Source organism: Schistocerca gregaria, chromosome 1 (assembly GCF_023897955.1).
Source record: "Schistocerca gregaria isolate iqSchGreg1 chromosome 1, iqSchGreg1.2, whole genome shotgun sequence".
NCBI classification, from domain to species: Eukaryota; Metazoa; Arthropoda; class Insecta; order Orthoptera; family Acrididae; genus Schistocerca; species Schistocerca gregaria.
The window spans coordinates 513637299-513652776 of NC_064920.1; positions in this window are offsets into that span (position 1 = coordinate 513637299).

The following is a 15478-nucleotide window of genomic DNA, read 5'->3' on the forward strand; positions in this document are numbered from 1 at the left end:
ACTAGTAGGCAACCGACTGGACTACCCTTAGAAAATAACATTCAGATTAAGCCCGGTATCTCTGGCGCCTTTCACGGGTTCCGATGGACCGTCTTCGTAGCTGATCCTAGTGTGGACAGACGCCTTCGTCTTCGGCCGTGCTGGGTACCAGAGTTTAAACACTGTCCTCTCCTGTGTGGCAGGCTGCGAGGAGCTGCGCCTGCCGGACGGCGACAGTGAGTACGCGGCAGCGGCAGACATCGGTGGCATTGATGACACCAGTGCCGTTCGCTGCTAATTGTCCTCTGGGCTGGCAGTTGCTGAGATTGACACATGGTGCTTTCAAAGGTGACTGCGTCATCGAAAAGGAACAGCTTACCAATCCTTACAATCCCGTCCTTGCATCTAAATGAACTAAGGGCTATTGCGAATAGCGATATTTCACTAACACTTTTCTATTCACCACACCAACGCCCACACACCCCATGTCCAGGTGACCAAGTGGCACCTTTTATTGATCTACGAACGCCCAGTGTGACTCTCGGAATCAGCTCTCGGCCCAACCAAACCAAGAAAACTCAAGTATGTAGCGCGGAGAGTGCAAAAAAAAAAAAAAAAAAAAAAAAAAAAAAAAACATTTCAGGATACGTAGACACGGCTGAAAGGTGCACTTTCTCAAGTCACTAGTCTAATTGTACTCACGCACTGACAACGACGTTCAAGAATGTAAATCATAATTTTACAAAACATAATAAATAAACTTTTTGTTGTGATTGATATGGAAGCTATAGTGATCCAAAAACGGCATGCAAAATTTTTGATGTCTGCTTGGGGATTTTTATCCTATACAGTTTTACAATTATGTTTACTCAGTGACTTGGATAGCATGAATCGATATCTGGATCAACATGTTATTAACTATTAGTTTCAAGCTCTGAACGCCATTTACTATGAATTCTCAATTACATGAAGCAGAGGATAAATATAATTCTGAAATCTATGTAGGTGCAAGGGAATTCATAGCTCCTGTGAAACATTTCGTCTTCGGAGCAGGTTAGTTGTTACCATAAACCTATTAAACACTATGACATGACTATGTTTCATTGTCACGTAGTTTCAGTCTTTAACAAAGTTGATATTTAAGGCCATGTAGAAACCAGTGTCAGTGTTTCACATGTGCATTCAAAAAACGGTTTAAGTTTGTTATACATATGTAGTTATCATGGTGCCACAACAGTTTGCCTTGTTTTACCATCTGACATAATGATCAAAATTACTCGTTCATTATATTTCCTTCGAAACAATGTTAGCCATGATAATTACATTTACCTTAAATAAAATGTTCGCGATTGCAACTTGGAGATGCGTGGCGCTGAATAAAATTGTTAGTAGTTAAAAGATGGTACCAAAAGTAAGACAGAAAAGTGAGAGATCCGGCATTCTTCATCTACAATACACCATAATTAGACAGCAAGCAAACATGATGCCCCTTCGTTCCCTTTGAAATCGCAGTTTCCCTGTAGACTTGTCAGCAAATTTTTATAAACACAGTGAGGCACTACACGAGTTGTCAGTGGTATGTGTATGAATCTCCAGTAACAAAAGCACCCTTGAATTGACCTGGAGCACACTTTGCTGCTATCCTCTGACTCGCGCGGTAAAGGGTACACGATCGCAGCAATGTGTCATATTCTGTGGTTTCATCTGACTACAAAATGTTCACTGGCAGAAGGACAACGCTCCCAACGGTTTACTGCAGAAAACAATGCATTGCTGGAGTTCAAATTTCAATGATGCAAATACTGTACACATTTCAATACAAAGATTTTCACCCTGTTCTGGCCTGGTGCGCAACAGTAGTTCCACTTTCCAAATTAAAGACACCCTCTGTTTAAATATTTATTGATTAATAAAGCATTTCACACTCTTAGAGGATAATCAGATTAACTGCAAAACATGAAAAAGCGATTTTTGTATATAAAAGGCGATGTCTCGATAGACTGACTCATTACCGGCCAGAATACAAACTTAAAGTGTTCAGAGTGTGTTGATCTTATATTGTAGGGGTCGTTTAAGAAGAGCTTTTTGGTACTGTTTCTCGGCCAGAAATATCCCTACGTGGGGATGAAACATTGCGTAAAAGTTTTTGAAAATAACTCAACAACTACAAAAGTATTCTCAAAGCTGCATATATATGAAAACGTATTTGAATATTTGGTAATATATAAAAAATACATGTTTCAATAATTTTGGAAATTCAACACCCAATGGATGTTTTATGAAATACTTCATTACGAAAACATTTTTAAGGCGAAGTCAATAATTTTTGAAATTGGATTCTTGGTTGGGAATAATAACACCTGTTTCACTGTTTTTGTAAATGGAACCCCTATTATATAACAGGGATTAAAGTTCTTATGAAAATATTTCACTTTGCAAGCATTTTTGGAGAAAAGCATATGAAAATTTGTACTTGGCGTCTCTGTCAGAATTAAAAAGTAAGCGTTTCATTGTTTTTAGGGACTTATATGTAAGGGAGTGAAATAGCGTGTTAAATAATTTATGAAAATATTTCGTTGTGAAATCATTTTTAAAGGCATGTCTATGACGACTGGTATTTGGATTCTCATTTAGAAATTAAAAAATATGTTTATTGTTTTCTGAAATCCTAAAATATATATTTTCTATTTTTGGAAATGCAATCCCTAATGGGATCAAATAGGGAAACAAAACGTTTAGTAAAATATTTCTATATATAAAACAAAATTTTAAGCTAACTTTTCGCTTACATACAAAGTAATATGTGTTAGCGAATGAAAATTTCTGTGGAAATATCGTCAAGACAGCAAAGTCGTGATTAACAGAAACCTTGGACTCCTGCTACCAGAATCGCTTTGTGATCAGAAGTGCGTTCGCTAAAGACTATACTTCTGTGATCTTAATCACCATCAAAAGTTTAGAAGGTGTTGCAATTAATGAACAACATAATAATTCCATTGAAGGAAAACCAAAAAAATTGCACACCATACAGTCTACACGAGCGAAGTAGAGGGCACTAAGCTAGTTATTACATATTATTTGATTCGTGAACCTATCTAGACCCTAAGTGGTAGAACAAGCTAATGGCGCGAGAGTGCAATCATACCTTAAAAAGGTAGCGAAGGACACATTAGACTTGAGAGCCATGGCGGCGGTCACCGTAGATAGTATTAATATCATAGAAAACAGAGGTTTCAGTGCAAAAAGCAATCATCAACAGAAGATACCAATACCGAAACGATAAAAAACGACCATGCAGGAAAGAAAAACCATGAAATACACCCGAGGTGGCGGCACTAGTAGTAATGGTTAGAGGAATTAAACGATTTATGTAGGCTAATAACGTTACAATAACAAAATAACTGCAGGAACTGATAAAGAGTCAAGAAGTTAAGTAGTGAGCCTATAAAAACTCTTCCTATTAGGCAAACAAGAAATAAGGAATTACATGGAGTATAAAATGTGAGTAAAGGTGAGAATAATGACTGGTAAGATATAAACGACAACGTAATGACAGTTAAAATGGTCATTAGAAAAGTAGTAACAAAATGTGCAAATCTTCAGGCAAATGAATAAAAAGAAATAGAAAAAACAAATGAAGGGGAAAAGGGGGTGAGCAGAGAATGCGGAAGAAAGAGGGTACTAAAAGTAGGGGGAAGAAAGAAGAGGAACGTTGGGTGGGTATATAATGTAGGTGGCGGGGACGATAGAAAGGAGCACGAGAAAACAACAGGAAAGCGCTTCAAATGAAAAACCAGTTTAGGGGACAACGACAGTGGTTGGGGCCAATAAGTGAGTGGCCCGAAAAACAAACAATCTGGACCCAACTCAAGCAAACATCGGCAAAGTTGACATCATTGTGTCTTTGTAGGTTTGATTTTTACTGGTCATTTGGTCACTAAGGCTTTTTCTTGAGAGGCTCTATATAGAATTTGTGGTGGATGACTGGTAATGTCCGGTAGCATTAAGAAAACCAGCAAATGACAAGTTCTTTCATATAACCCCTCAATTTTGTAAGAAGGTTTACTCGAAGTCTGATCTGTAACACCAGTTTGCCAAATACAATTGCTGGTGCACTGAGCACAAGTAAGTTCTTAAACACCAAAGTCAGAAAAGTTGTCTTTGGCTGGATTTTCATTACCGATGTGTTGGTACTGGAGCTGGTCACGTGTGAAGAAAGAAAAGACACGTTTTTTAAAAAAAAATTTATTATCAATTTTATTGTGCCTGCTACATGTTTCATTTTAACGAGTTTTAACAAGTTCTTTTACTTTGTATTATTCTGATGATGGAAGCTTGACTACCGAAACGCGTCAATTTTAGCGTTTTACACTGTAAACAGTTAAAACTTGGGCGCAATGTGCACAAAATGCTGGGGGAAGGACACTTAACAAATGACGATGCTAAAAATGCAGTGCTGTATATGCAACCTAGTTAAAATTACCTCCTTCCAACGGGATTCCCAAGAGGAGTTCGTCCAAGCCGCTGGGAGAGGCTTAAGACCACAACGGCGGAAGGGGGTCAAAATGACCCACGTCATACGTTTTTCGTTTATTGTCATATCCAATTTATTTACTCCGTTAATGAAATTATATGACTTCTTCTAATTTTCTGTCCTCTTTCTGAAGATGATTTAGTTTTTGCAAAATATTTTAATTTTATTCGCCATTTCATTCAGTATTATTAGAACGGAGGAAGGAGTCAGTTTGACCCCACTGTAATTTCTCTTCTGAATATAAGTAAGTTATCTAACACTACAATAACGCAGAGCAGTTGCTCCTCATTGTTGCACCTTGTCAATTAAACGTTCCAGTCCGCCACAGTTTATGTCATGTCACTCAGGCAGTCTTCGTCCGTGTAACTCGTTTTCGTACAAGTATCGTCAGCGTGGACTTTCTGAAGAAGAAGTGTTACATCTCTTAGAGAAGTCCGAAGTTGAATCGGAAATTGACTTCACTTATGAAGAAGATGATTATGTACCTGGCACAAGTAACGATGGGGACATAGTGAACGTGGGACGATTAGTGGAAGAGAATTCAGATACTGGTATATGTCAATCATCACCTCTTTCACTACAGCATGTGCAGTTGGAAGCGTCTACAAAGATGATTGCAGGGAATGGACCCGTGAGGGAAACTGGAAATTATTCATCATCTGGAAGGCGGTCAGCCGTGAATATTCTGAAAGACAGAGGAGCTCCCACTACCTATGCTTGCCAACGAGTAGACAGCTCTGTCTTAGGTGCTTTCCGTCTTATTTTTGATAAAGCAATGCTAGGTCTTATGAAGAAATACACAGAGTCAAATGCTCGAAAAGTACTAAAAAACCATGACTGTACTGTGTCACTTGAGGAACTGTAGAAACTGGTAGCCATCACGTATGTTCTGAGTGTATTGTGCACAAAAGGAATCTCTCTGGATAATATCTGTCACACTCTTGCGGGCCTGCTTTTATCTAGAACATTATGCCAAGGGACAGATTTCAGGAGCTTCTCAGATTTCTTCGTTTTGATGAAGAATCAACCCGGACTGAACTCCTAGCAGCCAAAAAATTCGCTCTTGTATGTGAAATTTGGGGAAAGTTCATTGAAAACGTAATTTGTGCATACCGCCCTGGAAAAACTATAACCATTGACAAGCAACTGCTACCAAGCAAAGCAAGATTCAGGTTTACTCAATTCATCTTCAACAAACTAGACAAATAGGGACTCAAATTCTGATTGGCCCTTGATGTAAAGACAAAATATATATGCAACGCTTTCCCATACCTTTGCAAAGAGGACATAGAGAAAAACAAGCAGTTAGGGGGTACGTCGTTCAGTGTCTCATGGAACCAATTGTATATCAAGGAATAGATGTGAGCACAGACCACTTCTCTTCAACTTGCTAAAACATAAAAGAAAACCTCATTAGTTGGTACAATGAACAAGATCCGCAGTGAAATCGCTGATGAAGTAAGAAAGCTGAATGCTGAAATACACTCCACCACAATACTGCACAATAGAGGCAACACAGACTGCACCTTGACTGTATACCAAGGAAAGATGAATAGAAATGTCAGTCTACTGAGTACGCTGCATGCTGAAGTAGCAATAAGCAAGGAAGGAAAGAAAAATACCGAAACCCTAACGTTCTACAACGCAACAAATTACGGAGTGGACGTGGTTGATCAAGTGAGCCGTAAATATACTACGAAGGTGTTATGTAGGAGATGCCCGATGCATGTCTTCTACAACACACTGGACATGGCGGCAATAAATGCATGGTTCATCTATGTAAGGAACAAGAAAATGGAAAGGTAGAAGTTCAGACTTCAACTGGTAAATGAACTCAAGCGAACGAAAGAGCAAGAAAATCAGGCAAAAGTAATATACTGAATGTGTCTACAAGGTTGTATGAATAGTTAATAAAGCGGAGCAAGTGCCAAATCAGCCTCTGCAAAGGCATCAAGATCAGCGAAAGCTTTGTAAAGTGCCACAAGCCGTCTGCAGAAAATGTCTGCGTAAAAAAGAAATCACCTGTGCTAAGTGCTACTAATAACTTCAAATGACTTGAGTGAAAAGTAATACAGAACTGTTCGTAAAACACATGTGAGAGTAAAATGGACCAAATATACTGAATGTGTCTACAAGGTTGTATGAATAGTTAATAAATTAAAATCTATAGTTAAGAAAGTTGTTAGCAGTAGCAACAAGGAAAAGAAGAGCAAAAAGACAGACATGCTGCACGGAAGGGAAAAGATGCTGCAAAGGCTGGGACCTCGTGGTAGCCAAAGGGCCGCGAGCCCCTTTGGGGCGAAACTCAACTATGACTCAGCATTTACAAAAATGAGAACTTGTACGTCGATGTTTATTTATGAGAATGAATTACATGGGTAAACGGATTATCATTATCATGAAAGAACTCATCTGTAGGTAAATGTGTGGTAACTCTTCTAATGCAGACGGCTACATAACGGAAACAATGAAACGGAGAAATATTTGATATACAACTTGGCAGCAGCATTCGATACACCATTCAGAATGAATAGAATTACAACATTATTTATTATTTCACACTGGCACCGCGCGACCGCTACGGTCGCAGGTTCGAATCCTGCCTCGGGCATGGATGTGTGTGTTGTCCTTAGGTTAGTTAGGTTTAAGTAGTTCTAAGTTCTAGGGGACTGATGACCTCAGAAGTTAAGTCCCATAGTGCTCAGGGCCATTTGAACAACTATTTCGCATAAACAGGTAAAAAAGAGCAATGAACAGTTACTGTTCATCAAGTAGTTTTGATGTGCCTGCTGTCTACATCTACATCTACATTTACACTCTCCAAGTCACCCAACAGTGCTTGGCGAGGGGCTCTTTAAGTGCCACTGTCATTACCTCACTTTCCTGTTCCAGTCGCGTATAAGATGAGGAGAACGACTGCCGGAAAGCCTCCATGCGCGCTACAATCTCTCTAATTTTACATTCGTAATCTCCTCGGGAGGTATAAGTAGGGGGAAGCAATATATTCGATACCTCATCCAGAAACGCACCCTCTCGAAACCTGGCGAGCAAGCAACACCGCGATGCAGAGCACCTCTCTTGCAGAGTCTGCCACTTGAGTTACCTAAACATCTCCGTAACTCTATCACGCTTACCAACTAACCCTGTGACGAAACGCGCCGCTCTTCTTTGGATCTTCTCTGTCTCCTCTGTCAACCCGACCTGGTACGGATCGCACACTGATGAGCAATACTCAAGTATAGGTCGAACGAGTGTTTTGTAAGCCACTTCCTTTGTTGATGGACTACATTTTCTAAGGACTCTCCCAATGGATCTCAACCTGGCACCCGCCTTACCAACATAAGGAACTGCATTGCGGTCTTCCTCTGTGAAACAGCTTCTGGAAAAGTTGTTTAGTACTTCAGCTTTACGCGTGTTATCCTCTGTTTCAATGCCTTCATCATCCCAGAGTGTCTGGATATGCTGTTTCATCCACTTACTGATTTAACGTAAGACCAGAGCTGTCAAGACTCCTTAAACAAGCGAGCGCCAAAACTTGCACTTAGTCGCCTAGCCGCTTACAACTCTAAACTTCGTTTGCCTGTTACATTAAATCAATGGCATGTTCTTTAGATATGTTATTTTGCAATGTGATTGAAAGAGAACGTATGTGTAGTCTCTCTCTCTCTCTCTCTCTTTCTCTCTCTCACACACACACACACACACACACACACAGACTCACACACATATAGGAAGCATATATTTAATAGCTATGCATGTGTATCACAGGTAGCCTAACGATCTTGACTGGTATGACTCTGTAGTTACCTTTGGGTCCAGGAAACTGCAACAAGCCGGCAGAGCGACACACTCCCACGCACGCTGGCCCGTTGCGCACACTCTCTCAGCAACCTGCCGGTGCGCAGCAGCACTCCATTACCATACTAAGTGCTCCATAAAGCGGCGAGATGTGCCGCACCGCCATCCGTCATTCGCTGCCAATAGCCGCGCGGCCGCCTCCGCATACTTAACCTATATTAAATTTCCTGCGCCTGCTTCACATCTTCAATTCTCCGACTAGCAAAATACTTCACCCCCATACTCGAACTTCATTATATGCACCGAAAGGTATAGATACACGCCTAAAAAATTATTTTCTCACTGGCAGTGGAACTAAGGTTTTCTAAATTAGGTGCCAGAATACATCTTACTTCAGTTGCTGTCAGAATGTTCTCGAGAAGTAGTTGCAAAATAGCAACGATTCCAACTGAGCAGGTGTAAGCCCCTAAAATTAATTTATCCTTCTGATTTACTTATGCCTGTATGTGTATACACTAGTAGCCATTAAAACTGCTACACCAAAAAGAAATGTAGATGATAAACGGGTATCCATTGAACAAATATTTTATACTAGAACTGACATGTGATTACATTTCCACGCAATTTGGGTGCATAGATCCTGACAAATCAGTACCCACAACAACAACCTCTGGTCATAATAACGGCCTTATACGCATAGGCATTAAGCAAACAGAGCTTGGATGGCGTGTATAGGTACAGCTGCCCATGAAGCTTCAACACGATACCACAGTTCATCATCAGTAGTGACTGGCGTAATGTGACGATCCAGTTGCTCGGCCACCATTGACCAGACGTTTTCAATTGTTGCGAGATCTGGAGAATGTGCTGGTCAGGGCAGCAGTCGAACATTTTCTGTATCCAGAAAGGTCCGTGCAGGACCTGCAACATGCGGTCGTGCATTATCCTACTGAAATGTAGCGTTTCGCAGGGATCTAACGAATGGTAGAGCCACGGGTCGTAAAACATCTAAAATGTAACGTCCACTGGAAGTGCTGTCAATGAAAACAAGAGGTGAAAAAGGCGTGTAACAAATGGCACCCCATACCATCACGCCGGGTGATACGCCAGTATGGCCATGACGAATACACGCTTCCAATGTGCGTTCACCGCGATGAATCCAAAAACGGATGCTGTAAATGGAACCTGGATTCATCCGAAAAAATTCCTTTTGCCATTCGTGCACCCAGGTTCGTCGTTGAGCACACCATCTCAGGCGCTCCTGCCTGTGATGCAGCGTCAAGGGTAACCGCAGCCATGGTCTCCGAGCTAATAGTCCATGCTGCTGCAAACGTCGTCGAACTGTTCGTGCAAATGGTTGTTGCCTTGCAAACGTCCCCATCTGTTGACTCAGGGATCGAGACGTGGCTGCACGATCCGTTACAGCCATGCGGATAAGATGGCTGTGATCTCGACTGCTAGTCATACGAGGCCGTTGGGATCCAGCACGGCGTTCCGTTTTACCCTCCGTAACCCACAGAATCCATATTCTGCTAACAGGCATTGGATCTCGACCAACGCGAGGAACAATGTCGCGATACGATAAACCGCAATCGCGATGGGCTACAATCCGTCCTTTATCAAAGTCGGAAACGTGATGGTACGCATTTCTCCTCCTTACACGAGGCAACACAACAAAGTTTCACCGGGCAACCCCGGTCAACTGTTGTTTCTGTATGAGAAATCGGTTGGAAACTTTCCTCATGTGAGCACGTTGTAGGTGTCACCACAGGCACCAACCTTGTGTGAACTTTCTGATAAGCTAATCAATTGCATATCACAGCATCTTCTTCCTGTCGGTTAAATTTCGCTTCTGTAGCACGTCATCTTCGTGTTGTAGCAATTTTAATAGCCAGTAGTGTAAGTAAATAGTACGAAACCGTCTTCATATGCAACACAGGCAAAAAATATCAGCACTTTAACAACTTATTTCGTCTGGTTCCTAGCAGAGGCCCTCACAGCCAGTAATGTGTTCGTGTTGTTTGATGCATCCCTCCAGGCTAGCTCATCTTGTGCAAGCTCTTCATCTCTAAATAAATGCTGCAATCCATACCCATTTGAATCTGCTTAGTGTACTCTTATCTTGGTCTCCCTCAACGATTTTTACCCCTCGCACTTCCATCCAGTACTAATCTGACGATTCCTTGACACCTTACTACGTATCCTGTCAATCATCCCGTCATTTAGTCACATTGAAATGAAAATTAATTTTCTCACCAAATCTATTCAGAACAAACATACTAAATTAGAGAGCTATCCATCTAATCTTCAGCATTCTTCAAAGCAATCACGTTCACTTGTTGTTTCAACTGCTTTTAGACCACTTTTTACTACAACACGAGACTACAATACAAATGCCTATATAGAAGACTTAAATTTATGTTCGATGTTAACAAATTTGTCTTGTGCAGTAACGGATTCCTTACCACTGCATTCTATATTTTATTCCTCCCCACTTCGGTTACCGTAAGTTATTTTTGCATCTAAACAGCAAAATTCACCTCTACTTTCAGTGTCTCATTTCCTAATCTAATTTCCTCAGACATGCTTGGTTTAGATCTACTACATCCTTCTATATTTGTGTCGCTTTCGGTAATATTCGTCTTATGTCCTTCTTTCAAGACATTGTCTATTCCTTTCAATTGGACTTCTAAGTCCTTTGCTGTCTGATAGAATTACAATGGCATAACCAAGTCACAAAGCGTTTATTTCTTCTCCCTCAAATTTAATTTCCTATTCAAATTTCCCCTTACTTTATATAATAGCTTCCTGAATTGCCAAACTGAATATCATCGTAGATAGCGGACAGCTCTGTCTCACTTCCTTCTCCACAACTGATTCCCTTTCACACTCTTTGCCTCAGTGTGTACGTACATAAATCACTGTACTCTAGCCGTGTGATATCATCAATAAGAATCCTAAGGTTGGTAGGAAAACCACACTGCTTTACTTGACATGCCTCTTCCTCAGCCTTTCAACTGACTTAGCCAGACAATTGACGGTCCTACAGTTTAGCTTGGACTCAGACGTATGCGGCAACTTGGCATTTTTTCGTATTAAGGCAACACTGTCAGAGGTGAAACAAGCGAAAAATTGCAGATTAAAACAGAGGACAAACTGTTTGTTGAACCCTATACCTATTGTTTGTAGCCTGATATTTGCCTAACAAACCGCTGAGTTACTACAGTCATTGTGACAGACTCGTACCGTGGACAGTGTTGGAGGGCCACTAAAATGTGGTCCATATCGTACGGAATTTGGGCAGGTTTCAGTACAAGAAGCTCTCGATTACGTCCCCCACGTGATACATAGGGGGACTGCACTGAACGATCATGTAAGCATCCTCATTTCCATGGGGTGTTTCTCAAATCATTTCAAGAGAGTTCCAAGAACTGGTAAGGATCACTAAATTACTGAAAGTATATGTTGCCTGCAAGATATTGTAGGACAGCGTTCTCAAACTTTTTTGGGGTCAGAACTCTTTAAAATATAATATATTTTACCAAGACCTAAAATACGAAACCTGGTTATATGTTCATTCTTTAACTATAATCATTTATTGAAAATCACACAAAAATAGGTATCTTATACATTACTGATTTCTAAAACAGTATTATTATTTTTACTGCTTCATCAAGAACTAATTTTGGATTTGGCGGCATGTTCTTAGTCGTGAGTGTCCGCAGGATACAATGGCTGGAAGTAAAGTTCAGCACTTTATTTTGTATTAGTAATACCGATCCAGCTGTTCCACCAGTCATTGCCTTGGCCGTATCTCTACAAACATCCATAGAATCTTTCCATTCGGTAAGGTTTATTTTAAGAAACTTGTTAATCATCTTAAATATTCGGCACTGATCTACACACAAGAAAGCCTTCTTCCAGTACATGTTTGTAGGGATACACAATTGTCAGCAAGGTGGAAAGTCCAGCAACATCAATCAACTCATCTACTTGCAAGACGAATTTCTTGTGTTGAAAGCAATCAACTAATTTTCCTTTGATATAGCTTATGAAACGTTAATCCGATGCTAAACGGTTTTGTTTCAAAGCTGCATTGTAGAAAGATTCTTTGCAGATTTCTCGACGAGCATATATTGTGTTATGTCTGACACACATGGGTTATTAACTGTCAGCATTAGTGTGCGCTTCTCATGACTGTGAAGATCCCTCCATGGCTTTCTCATTCACAGTTTGAACAGAAAACTCAATACTTTTTTGGCTTTTTATCAACTTTTCTTTCTTAGTATATGGAATTACTCATTATTGTCTTTGCAGCTGGGGTGCGTCGGTTCTCAATGTCGGCACGTCTTTGCATGTACCATGGAAGTATTCGGAAGTAGCTTGCTACATAACATCCAGAATGATGAGCCGTTAGAATTAACAAATCCGTTAATGATGTAAGGTTCATCATACTTACATTTTTCATCCTTAGTGAGTCGTGAGAGATCTTACTGCTGGAAACAATGAATCTTGAAGTCACTGCATCGCCTCTTCAATCTCATAGTCTTGATTAGAAATCCTTGAGGTTAATGCCGCATCTTCCTGGTGAACTAACTACTAACGTTTTATGCTAGATTTTGTTGCAACGTTTCTAAGCTAACACTCCAGACGATCTTTAAAAATAGTTTAATTTTACAGCATGAAAAACACAGAAAAATATCGCCACATGATATTGAATTTTACATTTGCAGTTAATAATAACCGTATAATCGAATATACTGGGTTCCGAGAGTAGTTTGCGGATTCTCCATGCTGAAATGGACTGCGTACTGCAATGGAAAACCTCGAATAAAAACTGTACTCTGCTGCACAACATAGATTGATGTAGCTCCGGATGACGAAGATAGCGACTTGACAAAACGCTTCCAGGAGGTTCGGGGTGTTTGTGGATGAAATAAAGATGTAAACGTGGAAGTAGAATGTTCACCACATGTGTAGATAAGATAGATCACAGCGAGAGAGGTAGAATCAGAAAGAGAGAACGTCAGAAGAAAGAGATAGCACGGCGACTGCTTGTTTATATAGTTACGAGCACAGACTATAACTACTTTTACACCACAAATTCTTTTGTTTGTAGTTTTCTGTCATAGTATTATTGGCATTTGTAGTGCTTCTTGTCGCTTAATTTTCGGCTACCGTGTGCTAAGAGAAGAAGTAACTTTTATAAAATCAGCAATGACGCCGTATTCATAAGACTTAATTTTCTAAGCTTGAGACGAAATTTGATGTGCTTTGTTCTTCAGGTTGATAATATTTTGAGGGGACCTTTTCGGACGCCTTGGGACTCTCCCCCCTCCCCCCCTCCTGCCGTATGAGTAGCGTTGAACTAAGGGAAGTCTAGCAACAATCCAATCAGGCACCGCTAGTGGAGAAACCGAGAACCTGTGACGTTTGTGTCACGTAACAAAAGTGTCTCTTTTTATCTCTTGTATATATAATTACATAGGCTTCCGCAGCCACAGTCAGTCGACATAAAATTATCGAATCCGTGGAAATAGCACTTCGGCACACACCTGCGATAGAAGGTGAGAAAATTAGACAGGAAACCGTTCGAGTTCTAGTACGTGCCAAGCCACAGAAACACAACCTTAACAGAGAGGATAGAGCAGCTCTCAGGGAACTGTAGAACAACGACGAAATTGTGATACTTACAGCAGACATAGGCAATGCTACTGTCATCTTAGACACCTTGCAGTTCGAAGACAAGATGAAAGAATTATTAAATGATCCCATCTACAAAGAACTAAGGGCGGACCCTACGGCGAAGATAATTCGAAAGACGCAGGCCGCGATTAAGGACTCGAGAATTGACGCTGACACAGCCCAGAGTACCAGTCTCTCCTACAATTTACGGTCTTCCAAAGATACTAAGGAAAGTTGTCCTTTGAGACCAATAGTGAATGGGATCAATTCGCCTACTTACAATTTGGCAAAGTACGTAGCCTGCAAACTAAGACGTCTAGTTGGCAAGACGGACTCTTATGTGAAGAACTCGACGCACTTTATAGAACGACTGGAGGGAGCAACAATTTTACCTACGGACATCTTGGTCAGCTTTGACGTGAAATCACTATTTACGAACGTGCCAGTAGATGAAACTATCCGCATCCTTAAAGAGCATGTCCCGCCAGACATATACGACCTGGTTGAGTTATGCCTCACTTCAACGTACTTCAAATGGCAAGGAAAGTAATACGAGCAGACAGACGGCGTAGCAATGGGGTCTCCCCTATCTCCGCTGGCAGCCGACATATTCATGGAAGCCTTTGAAGCAACGGCTCTCGGTTCAGCTCCATTACGCCCACGTTGCTGGTTCAGATACGTGGACGACGCGTTCGTTATATGGCCTCATGGTGAAACCGAGCTACACAAGTTCCATGAATATTTGAACAATATGGACGGGAAGATACAGTTCACGCTCGAAGTAGGAAAGAATGGAGCTATCCCATTTCTAGACGACGATGTGTACAGGAGAACGGAGGGCACACTTGGGCACGCAATATACACAATATATCGCAAGCCTACACATACAGAGAGGCATCTGCACGCCCAATACTACCACCACGAAGCGCAGAAGAACTCTGTCATCCGCTCTTTGACAATTCGTGCGCAGCGCCTAAGTGATACTCAAAACATCACACCTAAACTTAAAAGTTTACGCACAACGTTTCTAGCCAATGACTACAGACATAAGTCGATAAACACAGCCTTGTCGACGAATACAAGCAAGAAACATTAGCAAGAAATAGACAAACTGCAGCCGACAGTGCGCTTACCTTACATGAAAAACGTTACTGACCGAATAGGCAACCACCTTCGCCGCGCTGGGTTGCAGCCTGTCTTCTATAGTGGTCGTAGAATCCAGGACGTGCTAGGCTCCACTAAGGACGAGGTGGATGCATTACACACTACAGGCGTTTACAAGGTGGAATGCGAATGTGGAGAGGCATACATCGGCGAGACTGGAAGGCCAATACCAACGCGCATTCGAGAACACGAGCGTTATATTCGTCTAGGGCAACACAATAAGTCCGCAGTGGCAGACTGCGGAAATGAAATAAATTCAGCGAAGCCTGTGTGTAGGCCAAGCAGCTAATTATGACGAAACGCAGAGCCCATCGAAAT